At 32.5% G+C, this 9,429-nt stretch overlaps 1 pseudogene; it reads left to right on the top strand.

Annotated features, from left to right (window-relative positions):
- Window positions 1–6,772: 6,772 nt before the first annotated feature.
- Window positions 6,773–7,210, top strand: LOC149556778 (17.6 kDa class I heat shock protein-like; annotated as a pseudogene).
- The last annotated feature ends 2,219 nt before the right edge of the window (window positions 7,211–9,429 follow it).

The following is a 9,429-nucleotide window of genomic DNA, read 5'->3' as shown; positions in this document are numbered from 1 at the left end:
TATATATAGATTTTTATTAATATTTATGTTTGTAATGTTTGAAAAGTGGAAGACAATGCCACCATATTTCAAACATTACAATCTAACTATTTCATTTGAAATAGTTTTGATTTTTATTTATGTTATTTTGAACATTATTCATTTGAAAGAATTTATGTTAACTATTAATTCTTTTTCATTATTATTATTTCCATATGTTGATTTTGTTTATAAGTTTGTAGGTTACTATTTGAGTTATGTATACCTCGAACAGAGAGTCAAACATTATTGGATACTAGAGCCTAACTACTTCAATGATCTCAAATGATTTCTTCGAGATTGAGTTTGACAAATGCCTACAAATAATTAAAGAGGCACACACAACTATAATTAAAGTTGTAGAGAAGCAATATTTCCAATTGGCTATGTTGAGGAAATGGAAGATGCATAAAAATTTATGTGTGACACATCTACAGAAGTGGATGGGTTTCCCTCAATGATGAAAGAAGTATTTCACAATCATTGTTCAAATAAAGGTCACAAAAGAATCCTAATCATTGAAGAATGTGACATGTATTTACACCATCACAGATATATTTTTTGTATATAGTTCATTCTTGTCTCCGGTTTCAAATTTTTACTTCTAATTAGTTGGATTAGCAATTTTATTTCTCCATTGTTCAATGTAACTTTCATGGAGAAGAGAAGAAAACAAAATAAATTTATTGTTGTATGAAAAATTTCTTCAATGGATGTGGCTACTAAATATATTACTAAGAAAGAAAATCATAAGTCTAAATAGATTCCTTAATGATAGGGAGATTTATTGATTACAATTCTTAATCATCGCAATAAAAATTGCATTAGCATTATTAAAAATTCAACAACATATAATGTTCTCACATCATCATGGAGAAATAATTTTCATAAAATTGACTCTTATATATTCTTTCACACTTTTAACATCATCTGAATTGTTGTGTTGGGACTTATAACTTCCCTTTCATGAATTAATTTTTCCACTATTCAAGTCATTTGTATAACATATATCCCAAATTTGACCATAGTTGTACTCCAAATACTCGAACACTACACCTAAATCTCATACTTCCCTTAACCATGTCCCTTATTTTAGTGTAACACACACCCAGAGAGAGAGAGAGAGAGAGAGAGAGAGAGAGAGAGAGAGAGAGAGAGAGAGAGAGAGAGAGAGATTAGGGGTGTATCTAGAGAGCATAAAGGGAGAGAGAGATTAGGAGGAGTATGTAGAAAGTAGGGTGGGAGAGATAAGTGGGTGTATCTAGAGATTAGAGAGACAAATTATGGGGGGAGATATTAATGGGTGTAGTTAAAGAGAGAGAGGGGGAGAGAGAGGGGGGTAGGGATTACATTATTAAAAAGGTTAATAACTTGTATCACAATAGCACTAATCATGGGCACTATAATAGAACTAACCCACATTAAAATTTAACTTGTCAATTATCCTAACACCAAGGTAAAGTGTAATAATAGCACTAACATCAACTATAATATGATTAGTAACCCAAAAATTATCTTAACCTCAATAATAACACAAACCCTAACTCTAACTCTAACTCTAACTCTAACTCTAACTAGATAATTCTAATTTTGACCCTAACCCTAAATCTAACTCTAACTCTATCTCGAACTTTAATTCTCCCCCTAACCCTAACCTTAACCCTTTATAATCCTAAATCTAATGCTAATTCTAACCTTAATTTTAAGCTGTATTCTAACTCTAACCCTAACTCTAACTCCAACTCCATCTCTAACCCTAACCCTACCCCTACCCCTAATTCTAACCCTAACTCTAACTCTAACTCTAACCCTAACTATAATTATAACTCTAACTCTAATTGTAACCCTAACTCTAACCCTAACTCTAACCCTAATCCTACCCATAATCCTAATCCTATCACTATATATAATGTTATTCCTAACCCTAACACTATATGTAACTCTAACTCTAATCCTAACCCTAATTCTAATCATAAACCCAATCCTAATTCTAACCCTAACTCTAACTCTAAACCTAAATCTAACCCTAAATCCAACCCTAACTCTAGCCCTAACCCTAAATCTAACCCTAACCCCAACTCTATCTCCAACTTTAACTCTAACTTGATCCCTAACTCTAACTCTAATTCTAACCCTAACCTTAACCCTAACCCTACCCTCAATTCTAGCCCCAATTCTAACCCTAACACTAACACTAATTATAACCCTAACCCTAATGCTAACCCTAACTCTAACCATAACCCTTATGCTAACCATAATCCTAGCCCTAATTCTAACCCTACCTCTAACTCCAACTCTTCTTCTAATTCTAATTCTAACTCTAACTCTAGCTCAAATCCTACCTCTAAATCTAACCCTAACCCTAACCCTAATTCTAACCCTAACTTTATTTGTAACCCTAATTCTAGCCCTAACCCTAATTGTTACCCTTACCCTAACTCTAACTCTAACTCAATCTATAACCCTAATTATATTTGTAACCCTAATTCTAACCCTAACCCTAATTCTAATTCTAACTCTAATTGTAACTCTAATTCTACCCCTAATCCTAACCCAAACCTATATAACCCTAACTCTAACCCTAATTCTAACCCTAACCCCAATTCTAGCTCTAACCCTAACTATAACTCTATTCCTAACTCTAACCCTAACTATAACTCTAACTCTAATTCTTACCCTAACCCTAATTCTAACCCTAACTCTAACTCTAATGCTAATTCTAATCCTAACCCTAATTCTAACCCTGATTCTTACCCTAAATCTAACTCTAACTCTAACTCTAACCCTAACTCCAACTCCAACTTTATCCCTAATTCCAACCCTACCCCTAATTCTAACCCTAACAGTAACTCTGACTCTTTTTGTAACCCTAACCCCAATATTAACCCTAACCCTAACTTTGACTATAAACCTACCCTAATCCTAACCCTAACACTATATATAACTCTAACTCTAACACTAACCCTAATTCTAATCCTAATCCTAGCCCTAACTCTTACCCTATCCCTAAATCTAATCAGGTAACTTTAACCCTAACCCTAATCTAACCCTGATCACAACTATATCTCTAACTTTAACTCTAACTCTAACTTGAACCCTAACTCTAACTCTAATTCTAACTCTAACTCTTATACTAACACTAACACTAACACTACCTCTAATTTTAACTCTTACTCTAATTGTAACCCTAACCTTAATGCTAATCCTAACCATAACCCTAACACTAACCCTAACCCTAACCATAACCATAACCCTAACACTAACCATAACCCTAACTCTAACACTAATTCTAATCCTAACCTTAATTCTAACCCTAAATATAACCCTAACTCTAACTCTAACTCTAACTCAAACCCTTATTCTAACTCTAATTCTAACTCTATCTCTAACCCTTACCGTAACTCTTATTCTAACCCTAACACTAACTTTAACTATATTTGTAATCCTAATTCTAACCCTCACCCTAATTCTTACCCTTACCCTAACCCTAACTCTATCTCTAATCCTAACTATATTTCTAACCCTAATTCTAACCCTAACCCTAATCCCAACTCTAACTCAAATTTTAAACCTAACCCTAACCCTAACCTTGACTATAACTCTAACCCTGACCCTAACTCTAGCTCTAATTGTAAACCTAACCCTAACAAGAACCCTAACTCTAATTCAAACCCTATCCCTTACCCTAGTTTTCATCCTAATGCTAACCCTAACTCTAACCCTAACCCTAACCTTAACACTAACCCTAACCTTAATTCTAACCTTGACCTTGACCTTAACTCTAACTCTAACCCTAACCCTAACCTTAACACTAACCTTAACCATAAACATTAATTTGTCCCTAACTCTAACCCTAAATCTAACTCTACCATAATTGGACTCTAACCATAACCCTAACCCTAACTTTAATCTTGGCTCAAAACTTTTCCCTAACCATAACTCTAGAACCTTAACCCTTACTCAAGCCCTAAACCTAACCCTAACCCTAACCTTGGCCCTACTATAACCCTATCCCTAACCATAACCATAAGTCTAACCCTAACCTTAACCATGAGCATAACTCTAACCCTAAACTTAACCATAAACATAACTCTATCCCTAACTCTAACCCTAACCCTAACCCTAACTTTAATCCTAACTAAAACCCTAACCCTGATCTTAAATCTAATGTTAACCCTGACTCAAACCCTAACCCTATCCCTACAATAACCCTAACTCGAGTCCTATAATAACCCTAACCATAACCATAACTCTAACCCTAATCTTAACCATGAGCATAACTCTAACCCTAAATCTAAATCTACCATAATTGGACTCTAACCCTAACCCTAACCCTTACTTTAATCTTGACTCAAACCCTAACCTTAACCTTGACTCAAACCCTAACCCTAGCCTTACTATAACACTAACCCTAACCATAACCATAACTCTAACCCTAACCTTAACTATGACCATAACTTTAACCCTCACCTTAACCATAAACATAACTCTAATCCGAACCTTAACCATAACCATAACTCTAACCCTAACCTTAACCATAAACATAACTCTAACCCAAACCTTAACCATAACTCTAACAATAACCATAACCGTAACTCTAACCCTAACCTTAACCATAACTCAAACCCTAACCCTAACTCTAGCCCTAACCCTAATGCTAACCCTAACCCTTATTCTATCCCTAAGGTTAACATTAACTGTAATGGTAACTTTGTCCCTAACCATATATCTATGTTTGACTATAACATTTTACATTACAATATGCCAAAAAGAAAATTACTTTTTTTTAACCACAATCCTACCCCTAACTCTAACCCTGACTATAAATCTAACTCTACCATAATTAGACTCTAATCTTAACCCTAATCCTTAGTTTAACCTTCACTAAAACCATAACCTAACCCTAACTCTAACCTTAACCCTGACTCAAAACTCTAACTCTAACTTTAACCCTTACTTTGATCTAGATGAAAACCATAGCCCTAACCCTAACCCTAACCTTAACCCCAACTCAAACCCTTACCCTAACCTTAACCCTAATGTAACTCTATATACAACCCTAAGTCTAAATATAGACCTAACCTTAACCATCACCCTAAAACTAACCCCTTCTCTACCCCTTTCTCTAACTCTAACCGTAAATCTAATTTTAACCCTAACCCTAAGCCTAATTGTAACCCTAATCATAACCCTAATTTCAACTCTAACTCTAGCCCTTATTTGAGCTCCAATTCTAACTCTACCTCTAACTCAAACCCTAACTCTAATTCTAATCCTAACCCTAACTATATTTTAAACCTAAACCCTTATTCTTACCCTCGCCCTTACCTTAACCCTAACCCTAACTCTAATTCTAACCCTAACTATATTTGTAACCCAAATTCTAACCCTAATCCTAACATTAACTCTAACTCTAATTCTAAACCTGACCCTAACTATAACCCTAACAAGATTCGTAATCCTAAAAATAACCCTAGCCCTAACCCTAATGCTAATCTTGACTCTAATTGTAACTCTATTCATGACCGTAACTCTAACCCTATCCATAACTCAAACCCTAACAATAGCCCCAACCCTAACACTAACCCTAACCCTAACTATAACTCTACTCTTCAATATAACATTTTACGTAACAATATGCTTAGACTAAAATTGAATTAAAGTGATGCAAATAAACACCATATATAGAATTAAAAAATAAAATATTCAAGAATAATTTTATAGTAAGTTTATACAATTGTATTTAAAAGGAAATAAATAATTCAGCACTAACCTTAAAAAAATAGAAAAATATTTAAAAATATTTTTCCTATTGTGCCGCAATTGCCACTAGCTTATATATACCTCTATATATATTACGCCGAGATTAATCGTTCTCGAGGCGCCTATTTTCATTTTCATAAATCCCAACTGTGATTAAAATAACCTTGGGATTAAATGAAAATAGGCGCCTTGAGAACGATTACTCTCGGCGTAATATATATAGAGGTATATATAAGCTAGTTTAATTGACTTGAAGTTATTGTCATCAATAAAAGTTTTAGTAGCTTCTAACTCAAAACACTAGTTTGATTGGGGCTTATAAGGCGATTTGTTTAAGCCGAAAGGCTTCTACAATAGGAGCAGATTTCGTTGTAAACAATTTAACATTTTTAAAAAAATTGAAAGGCAGCTGCCAGTATGACAATGAACAGTTCCTTTCGCCCATTATTGCATTCATCCATTATGGAATATGAATTGTTTTCTAAAATAATATATTAATAATGGCGACGCTCCATAGTCATAGATGTTTCTAGAACTGTTCTCGCAGATAGCAGTTGAGAGCTGTGATACCTTGCTAGTAATCTACAGCCTGCAGAACAATATTTTTTATGCTATGCGGTGTGCGAACAAGTGGCATTCCCTTTAAACAGATTAAACGCTTCCCTCACCAACTTATTCCCTCTGTAAACATTCTTCACAAATCTACACCTCTCTCGAATCCTCTCATCCCGTCTATAAATTGAAACCAATCTTTTGAGTTGGTCATCACAAAGACAATTTACAACATTTTGTACATTTACAAGCTCTACAAAATTTCAACCTCTTTTCATATTTATTTGGTAAAAAAAAGGCTCTGACTCCATTTTTTGGAAGAGGCATAGGCATATGGGATCCATGGGAAAAGAGCCTCTTTGATCCATGGCTTCCCATTTATCGTATATGGGATGCCATGGATTTGACTATCCCCACAGTGACTTTTTCAAGGGACACCATGGCTGTGGCCAACACAAGGGTTGATTGGAAGGAAACCCCTAAAGCTCATGTCTTCACCATAGATTTGCCTGGTAAAATATCAATAATCCATTTGCCCCCTTTTCTAGGTTTATTATGTTCCATTCTAGCAGTTTTTTCTTAAAGATTTGTTGCAGGGCTGAGGAAGGAGGATTTGAAAATCGATTTGGTGGATCAGACTACCCTATGAATGAGCAGGGAGAGGCACAAAGAAGAGGAGGAAAAGACGAATCAATGGCACCGTGTTGAGCGTTCCAGTGGGTGATTTATGAGGCAATTTTGTTTGCCGAAAAATGTGAATGTGGATAGCATTTCGGTAAAGCTTGAGAACTGGGTTTTAACTATGAATGCTCCCAAAACGCACTCTGATGGAGGCAACAATGGCGATGTAAAAAGCATTAAAATTGGCAATGCTTAGATAATGAATGTATTAGATTTTTCTATTAGTATTATTATAGGGCCATGGGGTTTCTGAAATATAGAGTGCTAATTGTACACTTTCTTATTATTATTATTAGATATTGGTATTAATATTATGAGAATGCCATGGTGTTCTGAAATATAGAGTGCTACTTGTATACTTTGTTTGGATATTAATTTAAATAAATTCATTTTTGTTTCCCTTAATTGAATTTTGTCTATTTCATTTTTATTGCTTCTTGAAATTGTAGAAAAAATAAAAAATAATAGAAAAAATGTCTTCTTAGTAAATATGTAAATAAAAAATATAATAACAACTTTATTATTTTTGAATATCTTATTTTTAAAAAGTTTAAAGAAGATCTAAAAAAGCTTATAGGAAAATAATATATTTCTAAATATTTATATTGCATGACATGTTTCTATATTTTTCAACTCCATGATGTTTCTTAGATTTAAAGATTGTGTTATTTCTTTAAATATGGATAATGTTTCTATATTTTTTATGTTTCTTACATTTAAAGATTGTGTCATTTCTTTAAATATGGATAATTGATATATTGTTATCTTTTTATTGTTTTATTTTTAATTAAATAAATTACCTTAAAAAAATAATAATTTTTTTCTTGCTTTATATAATAAATAGTCTTTTATGAGTTGTTTGAAAGTGAATAAGTATGATTAGCGCATAAATAGGATAATGAAATTTATGGAAATATTAATTCATAACCCTAACTATAATCAAACCATACCAATAATGAATGTCATACAATAATGGTAGAGTTCCCTCTAATTGACCCCAAACCTAATCTAACCTTAATTATAACCCTAATTGTTCTTTGATATCACTCATACCTTATCTCTGTCTTTTCAAATCCAATAATGTTGTGGCCTTTCATTCCATTTATGTTCATCTTATTGCATGCATATCGCATATGTCTTTATTACCTTCTCCATTAGAAGAATTTCTTAGAGAATGTGAGCAAATCATTGGTGATTGCCTATTTTATTTCTATAGTTTGTTCTAACAAGAGTTTATCTTGAAGCTATTGTATTCTTATATAAGGAGTTACAGTAGTTTTGGAAATTATCAAATAAAAAGTTAAACTATATTAAAAATCTATTTTAAAATTATAATGTATGAATATTAAGAAAATATTTTAAATTTTTACTATTTTTAAAGAAAACCTCATAATTTCTAAAATAACTGGTAAAGCTATTTTTCAGTGAGTTTGAGTTTATGACTAATAATATAAATTTGATATTACTAATAATCTAAAATTTATAATCTATTGGATCTATGGCTCTACAATCAAATTAAACCTTAATTTTCTTTTTAGCCAATTGATCTTTAATGGCTACTTTGTTCATATAATTTTATTTCTAAATATTTCCACACATGATCTTCTAGAATATATGTTTGAGTGGGCAAATTTTATTTTTTCAAAGTTAACTATAACATGACTAAATTGTACATTTCTTCATTTACGAGTTTATTTGGATATTTTATTATTTTTCAATAATTGATTATTTTTCAATAATTGATTATTTTTCAATAATTGAATTTAAAAATATATATTTAATTAAAGTTAAAATTGATTAATATACTTAAACTTTGATAATGTAAGCAAATAATAAACTATTTAAAAAGTTACAACATTTTTTTATTAAAAAAATTAGACAAAAATAACTTAGATGATAAATCAAGTTTTAGAAATAAGGTTGAATTTCGAAATAAGTCAAACTTTACAAATTAAGTCAAACCTTTGAAGTTAAAATCAAAAGATGGTTTGGAATTAGAGTCAAAGTTTGAAAGTTAAGACATGTGAGAGAGAGTGTGACATGAAGTACAAAGAGAGACAGAGAGGGGTGGAGAGGGGAAACATGGGGAAGGGTGAGATGCATGAGGTAGACACATAGAGAGAGATAAAGATACATGAGGCAGGGAGATTAATATAAGGGAACATTAGAGAGAGAGAGAGAGAGAGAGAGAGAGAGAGAGAGAGAGAGAGGTTAAAAAGGGAAGAATAGATTTTATTTTATTTTTGTGTGTGTGTGTGTGTATGAGAGAGAGAGAGAGAGAGAGAGAGAGAAGGGATAATAGATTGTGTGAGAGAGAGATGGGTAGAGAGAGCGAAACAAAGAAATGATGGTGATAAATGAAGTAGATACCTAGAAAGAGAGATAGAGATGAAGATACATGATAAAATGAGAATA

The sequence above is a fragment of the Cupressus sempervirens genome, chromosome 5 (assembly GCF_028749045.1).
Source record: "Cupressus sempervirens isolate cs-2001-9-10 chromosome 5, ASM2874904v1, whole genome shotgun sequence".
NCBI lineage: Eukaryota > Viridiplantae > Streptophyta > Pinopsida > Cupressales > Cupressaceae > Cupressus > Cupressus sempervirens.
The sequence above is the reverse complement of the archived record's forward strand: the minus strand, read 5'-3'. Positions and strand labels throughout refer to the sequence as shown.